The sequence below is a fragment of the Lates calcarifer genome, unplaced genomic scaffold (genome assembly GCF_001640805.2).
Source record: "Lates calcarifer isolate ASB-BC8 unplaced genomic scaffold, TLL_Latcal_v3 _unitig_4112_quiver_405, whole genome shotgun sequence".
Classification (NCBI taxonomy): Eukaryota; Metazoa; Chordata; class Actinopteri; family Centropomidae; genus Lates; species Lates calcarifer.
Window position 1 is genome coordinate 385,165 of NW_026116709.1, and position 13,477 is coordinate 398,641.

The 13,477-nt window shown below is 40.4% G+C and overlaps 1 protein-coding gene across 3 annotated transcripts in view; it reads right to left on the reverse strand.

Moving 5' to 3' along the window:
- The window catches only part of gabbr1b (gamma-aminobutyric acid (GABA) B receptor, 1b), a 136,326-nt gene that overhangs the window by 72,412 nt on the left and 50,437 nt on the right, over nt 1–13,477 (reverse strand). The window contains exon 1 of one of the 3 annotated variants that reach the window (XM_018695494.2): nt 12,308–12,648. The exons of the other annotated variants lie outside the window; for them this stretch is intronic. The gene's annotated coding sequence lies outside the window, so the exon portion shown is untranslated. Of the gene's footprint in view, nt 1–12,307; nt 12,649–13,477 lie in introns of those variants that run through there. 3 annotated transcript variants of the gene reach the window in all.

The window sequence follows — 13,477 nt, forward strand, 5'->3', positions numbered from 1 at the left end:
AATGAAAAGATGAAACAAATAATAAAAAAAGTGTCCAGTTGTGTCCTATTTTGAGGTCAGTGTGTCTCTCCTTTGGCAGCCAAATGTGCCCAGCAAGCCTCATTAACATTTCACACCATCTGCATCATATTAGGAGAAAAAAAATCTGGTCTTGAGACCTTTTTTCCTCTGGCATTCTTCTGCTGAATGGCACTGTGGGCATCTTCAAAGGTGGGACTTAATTTCAGGCTGCAAGACCTCGATTGATTCTTCATGGTTCTATGATTGGCTATGCGGGTTGTCAGGTTACACAGGGCAGCATGTTTGGCTGTGCAGGATGCTAGATCACTGTAGGGCAATACAGTTGGCTCAACAGGCTGCCAAGATCACTGCAGGCAGGAGGACATGCTGGTGGAGAGTGAGAGCTAAAAATTACCTCTTGACTCTGAAAAATACACCAGCTACAGATTTCTGTCCAAAACGAAAGCACGGCAGCATTAAAAAACAATTCCTAAAGGCTTGATATAATCAGTTTAGAGATGAAAAACCCACTTCTCCTTGAGTGGGGGGAAGAAAACATGTTCTACAAATTGAATGTGCAAACAATTAACAATTTATGACAACAATTGTGAAAAACAGCCATAAATGTGGCATAGTGACCGCACTATATACATTATTTTGGCTTGTCATTATACCACATCTTCATGATACAAACCCCCCTTGCTATTCTATATTCATTTAGACAATGGTTACATGACTAATCCCAATAAATCTGAATCAAACTGAGTGGTGCTCATTCATTTGGAATGGAGATGTTCAGACAGTTTTGTATGCTGGATGAATATGCATCATCTCACACTTTAGACTGTATGATCTGTTTGCATTACCTCCGTCACTGGGTTTCCATTTTATGCCATTAAGACACAACAGTCCTCCTTTCACACATTTTTTTTTTAACCTTCACCTTAATTTGTGAAAATACCCCTCGTTACTGTCTTGTGAGTACAGAACTGGAACCACAGAGCATTGTGGTTACCCTAGCTTAGCATAAAGACTGAAAGCAGGGGGAAACAGCTAGCTCACTGATTAACATGTTGTATAGAGAGCTAAAATCCTGGCACCACTTTTTGTCTGCCCATCGTTCAATTGGCCTCTGTGAATCAGTAATCCTTTTATCAGTCTTATCTCAATAAAACTTGATTTTTTTCCATATTCACAATGTCATTGTTCCAAGTTTTAGGTTGTATTCTCAGCTGTCTAAAATGACTACACAAATTAGACCTCTCTGTCCTGCTGTTGTTCAGCTATATCTGAACTAGCTGCAGCCACTCAACTTACCAATGGACCTTCATTTTGTCAAGTTGGTGGTGGAGGGTTTGTGAAAAATGATGTTTGATATAGGCAGTAAAAACATAGAAATGATATTAATAGTCACAGCTCAGCTGATGAGAAATGGATTAAATAAATTTAGTTCCTTATGAAGATAGAAAAGCCTAATAATATAAGACGTGAAAGTAAAGCTAAGCTTGTGTTAACTCTTAGCGGAGACACAAAAATGACTAATAAGAGATTTCAGGACAAGAAACATAAATCTATTTTAAGTTCATTTTGAAGGAAAATTGTTGACGCACTAAGAAGATTCATGTGGTTTTGTTCTGTTATTTTATTGGTCAGGCATGGTCAGTTGGATTTAGCTGTGTTGATAGCGGGAGTAGGTGTGGAAGCAGGGTGGTGCGACGTAGCACAAGGCAGCAGCCACCTTAAAAAAAAAAAAATAGAATAGCGCTATTCTTAACAAAAAGTGTATGTATAGCACCTTGGAGAAAGCGTACCGCACGTTTCCTCATTAACTGGCAGTTTATTGGGGCGAGTGTATTTGTGAAACGTTAAGTGAAGTTAGAGGACGACACATCGGACGGGAAGTACAAAGAGTTCGTTGAAGCGTCGCCTGGTTTTCCTCTGTTGACGTCCAGATTTCTCCAGCTGGACTGTCAGTCTGCTGTGCTAAACGGGAGAGGAGGACTTCTGTCAGCTGCACCGTACCCGAGCATCATACAAGCCCTGAAACAGGGTTTTCTTGTACGGTGCGTGTGTGGCGTGGGCCCACGTCAGTGTATAGGGTATTATCAGCTCCTGGCCATTGAGTTGCCTGTTGACTCCAGTGTACAGTGGGGTGCTACAGTGGCAATTTGTGACTTTTTATTCTTAAAATACGAGAATGATTTGCAGTTCAGCCACCTTTATACCCTTTCTCCATTACATTATGTGTTCCATTGTGTTCTTCATTTAAGGGAGAGGTTTGTTTATCAAATATTAAAAGCATGGCAAACAAAGCAATAAGCATAAAGCCTTGTTCCACAAAAACCCTTCTCCCTTACACCGGCTTCAATGAGCTGCATCACAACTGAAAGCAGCCTTCTCATTTCATCAGTGCAGTAATCCTTTCATCACTCCACCATGGAGTGCAGTCTTCAGACACGTTTTGCTCAATTTGACACCAAATTGCATTTGTTCATATATTTCAGGACACAAATTACATCAGCACCAGTCTCCAGCTTTCCCAGTGGTGGGAAGAACACATTTAACAGCATACACTGCAGTGGGAGTCAAAATGAAAGCCTCAGACCATGTGTTGTGGCAGTCCATGATGTCATCAGTCAGCTGATTCCTCCCTGAGCTGACACAGATTAGACCTGCATTCCTGTTGCAGATAGTGCAACAAGGCACCGCCACTGGAGAAAAAAAACCGCTCTGTTGAGCTAGAGTGTGAAATATGGGCAGCTACTGCTTTCTAACACACCTGCTGTTTAAACCGTCTGTCCCTCCAAATCCTAATCAGCTCTTCCCTTCTTCCCTCTGATGCCTCCTGCTCCCTCTCTGTGTCCTATTCTGCTCATCTTCTTCATACACCTACTCATTGCTCACACTGTCAAGTTTGACATGTTTCAAGACCTCCCAGAGGTCAGATTTAATTGATTTTAAAAACCAAGAGCAGGTAAATCCAGTCTTTAAATCCAGGTTAAAAAAAAAATGTGAAAGTAAAGTTGCTTTCACACATTCATTGCAAATCTGACATTTTCTTAACATTACTACATATGAGCTATGATCAACAAGCCTGCATGTGTTTTTTCTCCCATGTTACTCATTTTAAGAATGGATTAATTCATCCATATTGTTTCTCCACTGACACTGCACGCCAAACACTCCTGTAGTTGTATTGGGAATTCCTAGTGATGTCACATGCAATAGGGGAGGTCACTGAGCTCCTGGACAGCCTGTGGTGGTACTTGGCAGCATCGGAATGCACCAATACATAAGACCAGCATAAGGCGGTGCTCTGAGGATTCCAACCCAGTACCTAACAGCAGTCAGGGTACTGTTGGCTATGATATAGATGTCTGCGCAACCCTCCATGGATATGCGTCTCCAGACCATCACTGACCCTTCACCAAACAGGTCATGCTTGATGATGTTACAGGCAGCATAACTTTCACCACTGCATTAGTGTAAACCTGCTCTCATTTGTAAAGAGAACGGGGTGCAAACAGGAGACCTGCCAATGGCTCAGTGTTCTCTATTCCCCAGAGAACATGTAAGCTGCACAGTGCTGGGCTGCGAGCAGTGACAGTGAGAGTTTGGGGTGGGGCTGGGGGGTTACGAGAAACGTAGGGGGGAAAAAATACATACAGGTTTGTTAATGATCAAGGTTCACTAGGTGGAAACACATAGGCATGCATGCATGAATGAATGAATGAATAAATAAATAAATAAATAAAGGAGTTCAAATGCAGTGTAACACTGAAATGTTCATTTTTATGAAATAACCTAAATAAAAGTGATGACTGTAGGGATTAAATGAGGGACATGAATAGTGTCACCCACGTCCTCCTGGGAGGATTAGCAACTGTCTTGAATGTTTTTCAGTTATGAATAATCTCTCTCACTGTAGAAGGATGGACTGCAAATAGTTTGGAAATGACTTTACAACCTTTCCCAGATTGGTGGGTAAAAACAGCTTCTTCGCTTAGATCATTGCTGATGTCTTTCCTCTTTGGCATTGTGTTAACACACACCTGAATGCTGTAGACCAGCAAACTACCAAAACTTAAGATAGCTAATAAAGGTAATTTGATCAGCAGCACCTGGCTGCTAATTACCCTCTTAATTCCTATGGAAGCAGTAAGGGTGTACTTAACTTTTCACACTGCTTCTGCATTTTGGTCTAGTTTTGTTAGATAAATAATAACATGGTGTAACATGTGTTGTTGTTAATCTGAGGTTGTATTTGCCTAATTTTAAAACCTGCTGAGGACCAGATGATTTTTTATTATGTCCTGATACGTAAAACCATAGAGTTCAAAGAGGGCGTAATTTGTTTTTCACATGACTGCAGACATGTGTTTTTAGCAATAGCTAACATAGCAAGTATGGCCACCAACATCCCGCCACTCAGGATGACTGGCGATTTGAGCAGTTTCAAGTGGTGATTGTGGAGTGTAACACCAAACTGACTTCCAAACTCTTTTCTTTCCACTTGCACTGACACTGAAGACTGGCATTGAGAATACATTGTGTATACCAGAATCATCTTGACATGAACATGAACATAGTTCCTAGGAATACTGGACTGAATTGGCTGCGGTTTGGTAGGACTCAGAGGTACAGAATATGATTCACCCTCCCCTACTTTATAGCCCACTTTCTCTTTATCGACATATCTGATTCTCACTCATACAACTTTTTCTTTTCACCTCCATCTTGCAGAGCTACCCGTTGTTTCTTTAACACTCGTTCGTTGCTCACTCTATTCTCTATTCACTCCTCCTGTTTCCCTATTTGCTATTTTGTTTACCCTCTCAACCATTTCCATCTCCATTCCCTCTCTTCCACCTCTTCCTCTATCATTCTCTCTGCTCATTCCCTTTGAATGTAATAATGTTAATGTGATCTGCAGTGCATCCATAAAACACACTCTAATCTCCCTGGCTGTCTGTGGGCATGTGGCTGAACCTGTTCAGCTATTTCTGGCTCCTCTATTTCTCATAGTTATAGTGACTCTGTTATCCCTGAAGAGCTTATTTCTCTGCTGTAGCATGCATCAGTTTGAATGCCACTGTTGCTATGTAGAACTGCAAAGTTGAGGGCACTGGCAATGTGCTTAGCTTACATTGCTAAACACACAAGAGTGCAGATTGAGAACGGCTTACACACAAACACAGGAAACTGTATGGTTTGTGTGTATATATCTAGCTGGCTACACAAAGTGTCTATACAGTTATTACTATAACTTGTAGCAGTTTGTAGCAGACAAATGCAACCTACGCAAATTGTGTTGCAGTCACATTTGCACAAAAAGTAAAAATTTGCTTTCTGCTGAATTTGACAGCTATTTATGGAAAAATATGTTTGGTCACCACAGTGAATGCATCTTCATTTTGATCGCTGTGTGCCGCACCACACTCAGCACATGTTATGTCTTCCTTTGGGGAAAGTAAACTTGCAGTCTGTACATCCTTGCTGGAAGTAAGGCAGGCCCTGGATATTGGAATGCAACTCAAATCACACCTCTCCTGCCCTCAGGCAAGGCACTTAACCTGCACTGACCCTGTAAAGCCTCAGCTAGATGAGGAGAGGGATCTGACAGGCCAATAAATCACAGCATTAATAACAGCATCAGAATGTGGGACAACAGGCATCACATAGCTGCATTAGAGATACATTTGACAAGCTGCTCAGGTCATTCAGAACACTGGAACTCTGTCCTCCTCATGCCTGTGAGAAAGGAACTTTGACATATGAGGCTGTCACAGGACCTATTTTACGGGGAGGATGTGAGAATTTTACCATGCAGTAAGTGTGTGAAATAATTTCCTGCTGTTAATTAATTTGATATGCAAGGGCCATTGCTTGGAAATAACAAATAATAGCTATCTTTCTCAATATGTGTTATCATCATTTTTGTATTCTCATGACGTGTTTAACATTAAAAGCTAATGTAAAATTCCAAAACAAAAGAATAGAAATCACACAGATTAAAAATTTTAACCTAAGAAGAGCAAAAATTAGTTCCAACTTGTCCATGGAGTTTTTCTATACATCGGAATGCCAAAGTCTTCAGTCCCATTAATTAACCCTTTGATGAGCCCTGCCTCCGTAAGTTATCACTGCTACACCTGGAAATATTTTGTTTCTTTCATGTAAAAGGTTTACAGCGATAATGATGGCACACTCACTACCTGATATTGATATTGATATTCTTTGACCTTTGTTGTCATGTAGTTAAGGTTATGGAACAGTCACAATTTGGCTAGCTTTAGCACAAAACTACTTGGTTAAGTTCCATCTGCCCAAACCTCCTTCGCCTTCTAACAGAGACTTTGTAGCACTATGTACTGTCTTAATTGCTGTGGCTTCTGATTGTTAATGTAGCTACTTAACCTCTTTTTTTTTTTTGGAATTGATTAAGTAATTCATAGTGTTTGAAACAGCTTCCTATTTTTTACTTGGCTACCACCGATTTTACTGCCTGATATGACATCTGTCCCTGGCAGAATTTACAAACTGTAGCTAGCTAGGTAATTAGCTATGTGAGCTGGATGAAACTGTCTCCAGTTGAGTTTCTAAAGTCCGGGTAACTGGGTAATTGAATCTCCAAGAGCTAACCTAAAACTGTATGTGTCCTGAACAGAGGACAAATTAAACACAATCACACAAACAAAAGTGTGCTGGGTAATTGCAAGGCCCCTAGCCTTCACCATTAGCCTTCCAGGAAGGAGTGAGACTGAGCAAATTGGGACGCAAACAGGTTTACATAGGGTGCTTCTCTCTGTTGCATCTTATTGTCGCGTCTTAGTCCTTTAAGTAAGATACAAGAAAGAGATGCAAGAGAGTTACAGAGTTACCCTTTTATGTTTATTTCAGTATTTGCAGTAGCTTATTTATTGGATTTCTATCTATTTATTATTAGAACCTGCTTCACTGTTTTGTGCAGTGTGATTTATTGTTTTATGGAGGTTGAATGATTGTGATTTATTCTGCTGGCTGCACAACAATTTGCTCCTCTGGAATAATAAAGATCAATAGAATAAATAGTGATCAAGGACACACATTTATAAAAAAACAAAAAAAAACAAGATATCCTTTTCTTTGACCCATCTGAGGCAGTGTCAGTTTCCAATGACCACAGCACAGCTGGATCAGCTGTGAGTCTGCAGGTGTTAAGGGCTTCGTGTGCCTTGGATTTTGCGCACAGCAATCTGCACTGCAAATGTGATGTACTCTCCAAATGCTGTTACTTCTGCCAGTGAAGCATTGTAAATTTGAAATGACATGTCAAAATGTGGTCCTGGAGACACCTACCATAGCGGGAACTACCGCAAAGGCAGTAGATTCAGAGTATTCTGGTACAGCCAGTTCAAGGTGGAAATGTTGTAATGCTGTCATTCTGTATAAAAGTTAAGAAGAAGAAATGAGGGGGCAGTGCTGCCCAAGCTTTAAGCCAGCAGCAGAAGTATCAATGTGTGTCAGCATACTATCTAAAATCACACACTGGGGCGGCATTATACTGGTCTGTGTGGTCCAATGTAAAGGGTTTTCTTAACTCCAATCCATCTCCATCTCTGTGTAAAAGGCGCTTGACTGTCTGTCCATCTCCAGCTGTGCAAGATGGGCGTGGCCTGACCCATGATTACTTAGTACTCATGGGCAGAATGTCAACATGTTGATGGGTGTCGCAACTGGTGTGATCCCATCACAAGCTCTGTTTTTTTTTATCACCTGTGTCTGTATGATATTCTGTTTGTAAATTTATTATGTAATTATCCAGGTTATGATGGGAATATGTTTTGGGGAAAGTGGTTTGTAAATGTCTCACACACAGCAACTTGAGACCCTGGAGACTAGGGAATCAGGTAGGGCTTGAGAGGGGGAAGCAGAGGCAGTCACTATTATATGGCAGTAAATTTAAAATGGAGAAAATGAATCAGTTACTGCCATGAAATGAATTGACCAAATTCATGCTATCCAGAGGAGAAACACTTTCCATTTTGGACACTCTCAACTGAACATTTTCTTTTAAATCACTCAGTAGCAACATTTTCTTAGCTCATTCATTCTCCAATGGGGATAAACCCTTATTTATTTTTATTTTATTTACCCACCATAAGACAGGACTGAATCATATAATTTGAGCATAAAAAATAAATGACTAAATAACTCTCCAAGTGTTTTGCTGTGCTTATCAGATTTCAGGGGTCAGTCTATATATGTAGTTTTTATGTGCTGGTGATCATTGAGAGGGCAGTGTGCAGTGGGTGCTGTATATGAGTACCAAGTACTGATGTAATATTGTAGTAATGACTACAAATTACTTATGGGTGACAACGTCAACATGTTGGCGAGCATCCTGGCTGTTGTGATCCCATTGTAAGATGGTCTCTAGTTTTCATGGCACTGGGCAGCATTGTGAGCTGAAATCTTCAGGCTGAGATTATTAAAGTGGGTACTAGCATGCTGTTGAATCCTGCCATGCCCTCTGACCTCTCCTATCATTAGTTCTCTGTCAGAAACACATAAACAACTCATACAGCATCTTAATTCAACAGGTCATAGCACGTTAATTATGTTGCCATGCTTAGCCGATCATTTCTCCCTCTCATGTTATCTTGTTCTCTCACACGCTCATTTATTTAATAGTCTTCATTGGTGAGGGTGACACAACATATGGTATTTCAATTGCGGAAGGATCTTTTCCCATTCATTCTCCCATGGGAGTCGTGGAGCACAAACAACAACCCACCTAGTCTGTACACATGCACAGCAGCACCATCCCCCACTTCTGACATGCCTGTTTATAGTGTTGTTCACAGCCATTGTCATAAGAGCTCATGAATGTTGGAAAATAGACAAAGCAGAGGAGCATATGTGTGCCGACAACTCAATGATGTAAACACAGACACATGCATTATGTATACTCTCAATGCAGTTCAGCTAGCAAATGACAATGGGAATTGGTAGATCACAGTACACCAATAATAATTTCTTTTCACTTGCTGTATGACCACATCAGCTGATTTGGGGGCTGCAGAAAATGACATTTAAGACTTTTCAGACATTTAGTGCTACCTGTAAAGGGATTTACCAAGATTCACCAATGTAACATCAAAGGTGAGGAAGATAAGCAGGTTCTAAATTAAACCTGGCAATTGATGTTTTAAGACCAAAATAAGCAGTTTGTTGTGAGATAAGTATACTGACTAGATTTAAAGCTGCATTTATTAAAAAGACACGTGATATATCATGGCCCTCTAAAGTTGATATAGCTGACATGTTAGCAAATAGTTGCCTTTTGAAACATCCAGTAGACACAGAACAACATGATCATTCATTTCGAGTAGTAACTGTGTCCATATGATTAATTCTAGCTCTGTGTTTGGTCTCAGCCAACTCCTCCACAGAAATATCTAGCTCCTCAGCTGGTATAGACACCCTCTGCACCTTTAAGAGTAGGCTTAAATCTTTCCTTTTTGATAAAGATTGTAGTTAGGGCTGGCTTGAACCATCCCTTAGTTATGCTTCTATAGGCTTAGAATGCCTACAGACTTCCCATGATGCACTGAGCCTCCCTCTCTTTCTCTCTCTCTCTCTCTCTCAGTATGGATTCATATCCCATAAATACATATTACTAACTTGATATCTTCCCTTTGCCATAGTTTTCTGCTCTTTCACCTCTCTCTCCTCTTCTGTCACTTTCTGCAGGTATTTCTGCCTCTGGAGCTGTAGAGTCTGATCTGATCTGTGATGACAAGTCTCCTGCTGCTCCTACAACCACCTGCTGTTATATGTAGAAATTATTAGTAATACATCTAGTACACAGCTAGTATTGTTATTACTACTTTAATTGTCATAACTATTATTACTACTATTGATATTATTGATACTACTTTACATCTTTACATGGAATCTGAATTATGCTATGTTATCCTGTCCCTATTCTTGTGATTTGGTGCTGCATAAGTAAATTGAAACAGCAGGTCTTTAATTGCTCTAGATAGATGCAAAGATGCAATTTGGGTATATTTAAAAAGAGAATATTAACTTTTGTATTATAGTTCAAATCTGCCTTGGGTTAGTATTGCTGAATGTAAAAATGAACCCTCTTATATGCCGATAATACATTTTAATAAGGTTTAGTTAAAGCAACACCATGTAACTTTGCACAGAAGCAACAACAGCCACAAGTGGTAATTACAGGATGCTGAATTCAGAGTCCAAATGGTAACAGGTACTAGAAGCAGCATACAAGAGAAAACAGAGCCTATCAATGGCTCAGGCAACAAGCACAAAATTCAACAAAGTGATTGACCATTCAACTCAAGTTACATAGTGCAAGAACATGCGTTTAGGCACAGAGTTGGAATGAAAGAGGCACCATTCTACCTATTACAAGTCAGTGTATCATCAAAATGAATTTGAGACTGTTATTTTATGATAAATAGTTGCTAATGTTTATTTAATTCATTTTTCAGATTTTCTAAGGATATGTCCAAAACTGAGGTAAAAAACCAACATCTCTTCTTCTAACAGATTCCCTGAATTTTCTCCTACCCACGCACACAAACACACAGCTGACCTTTCCCTCGCTAGGCTGGTCTCAGGTAGGAGGTGGAAGCATAATGGCAGAGAGACATTGTGAGTCTTAATTAAAAGATGCTAATGCAGACTGCTACCTGCTGGCTTCAGCAACAGCTCCAGGCCTCCACATCAAATCACTGTTAAATCCTGGATTAATGCTGCCTCCAATTTAACAGCCTGAGAAACACAATACAGCATCACCAACATCCAAATACCCACAGGACACAGTCACTGCTCCAATACATTATGCTGCCTTTCACCTTCTGTGACATGCACAAACCTCACACTGATAAACAACACAGTAAAAAAAGAAACATTTGCAATCCATAAATGGAAGCAATATGGTTCCAAGAGCTCTGACAGACTGCAATTATACTGTTGTCAAAGCCTGATTTCTTGCACAGCTACACAGCAGGGAGCAATAACAAGCCAGCAGCTCTGTCAATAATACATTTAATCTGTTGTTTACCAAGGAGCTGACAGCTCAGGACTGACTGACACACTGACCTTTGTGGCCTGCTGAAAAGAAAACTGAATGTGTTCATTGAGGTATTTCTTCATTATCTGCAGAATAGAGACCTCAGCCTGCTCACTCTGTGCAACGAGCATGTTGATTCAGCAGGCAAAAAGACCTGAGGATACTTATTGCAAGCTTGTTGTCTGTAGTTCACTTCATTGCAGAGCCAGCCTGTGGCATAGGCAGTATAGGCCAATGCTAAGGGCGCCATCCATCCAGGGGGGAAGAAATGGGGGAAGAAAAAAAAAGTGTAACTTTCACTATTTTTATATTAAAACTAGTTAGTACGTAATTAATTTACTTAATATGTAAAAAATATTCATTCTTGCCTACGGTGCCAAATTGGTTAGGGCCAGCACTGCTTCATTGTTCAGTGAGTAAATGTGTCAGTGAGGTGTCAATATTGTAGCGTCCCTCAGTAATGAGTAGGCATTAGCTGTTTTGCTGGTTTCGTTGGCACACAGGCCAACGCCAAAGCAACAAGAAAACTGTACGTTTACAGTGTGCTCTCTGTGATAATATCTCTATAACTCCTATAATAAAAAACTAGCAGGAACAATAAAAACAGCCCCCTTGACTCTCTGCCAATCACAGGTAAACCATCTCACATCAGTCTGTCATAGGTGGCTGCACTGACATGGTCAGGCATGATCACATATTCACTGATAACTGGAAACCAGTAACTGCAATAACAGTCCTTTTTAGCTTAACTGAAAATAACACAGTCTAACACAGTGACAGTATAACATAGCTATTAACAGCAACAATGTCACCCAGTCCATTACAGTATAATAAATATTTATTATTGGCAAGTGTAAATATAATGATTGCAGATCATGTTATAACTGGATTATGTAACATTAATGTGTTATAAAAATGGTTGAGGTAATAATAACTTAAAATGAAATGATTGAATTTGAATTTGATTCAAGCTCACACTGATTCACCTAGACTCCCTCCCCTAGCTAGGTGGAGGTGAAAACCAGGATATCATCCTTTAATGGCTTACTACTCATGTTGTCATTTGTTCCGCTGCCCTGTCATGGTCAAAAATCAATTACATCAATCACTCCAGTTTAAGAAATACAATAAAGACGTAATTCTATACAGAACTTTTAAACATAGATTCTTCAAAACTAACTGGCACTGGCAACTAGACACTGTTGTGTGCTTGCTTACCCTGTCACGATGTGGATGTAGCACAATCACTCTGTTATCCAAGGATCAGAAGAGATGCTGGCTGTTCATGAGGATTAGGAGATAGGAGGACAGAGTGTCCCCGGAGCCTGGGAGCAGAGAGGACTCAGCTGGAGTCAGTGGGACTGTAATGGAAGTGCAGAGAGCTTTCTCCTGCCTCATTCCAAGCATCCATACAATACTATTTGCGAAACAGATAAGAGACATAAATCTCCCTCTTTCTCTTTCTCTTGCAGCCACAATCTCACTCAGCTCTCTTTCATCCGTGTATCAGCCTGGTTTAACAAACATCACTCTTTTCCTTCACCCTCTGTCTCCACTGTTTTTCCCCACTCTTTATCTTTGCATCACACCAGACCCCCATGAGCATTATATTCTGCATACTGTGAATCTCTGACAGATTGTGGCACTTAAAGCCATTTCTTAATGCACACAACACAACTGTGGGATAATCCTAGTAGAGAGACATCTAACTGGAGCCCGTTCACATCCTGAGAATTACCAGCAGTGCTCTGGCATGACGACAGATCTGACACTTAAACATGTTTTGAAAGAAATCACATTCTGGCTGCTGCTTCTGTCATACATCTTAATCCACTTGCTTTATATTCCATTACTGACAGCAGTATCATACTGCCTCCCAGTGTTACAAAGTACAGTCTTTTCTGGATTTACTAATATTCCATTCATGCATTACCTATATTGCTTATCCCTTAAGGGTACCAGGGGGCTAGACCTATCCCAGCTGACACTGGGTGAGAGGCAGGGTACACCCTGAACAGATCACCAGTCGATCGCAGGACCAAAATATAGAGACAAACCAACCAACCATTCTCACTCACATTCGCACTTACAGGCAATTTAGAGTCACCAGTTAACCTGCATGTCTTTGGACTGTGGGAGGAAGCTGGAGAACCTGGAGAGAACCCACACAGGCACAGGGAGAACATGCAAACTCCACACAGGAAAGCCTTGAGCGAATAAGGGTTTGAACCCAGAACCTTCGTACTGTGAGGCGACAGAGCTAACCACAGATTCCACAGTCAGCAACTGACATGTGTCATATATTTTATCTATTGTTGGAACATATAGTAATTATTTCTATACAATACAATTGTTTGTTGTTTTTTTTTTAAATAATTTGATCTTTAT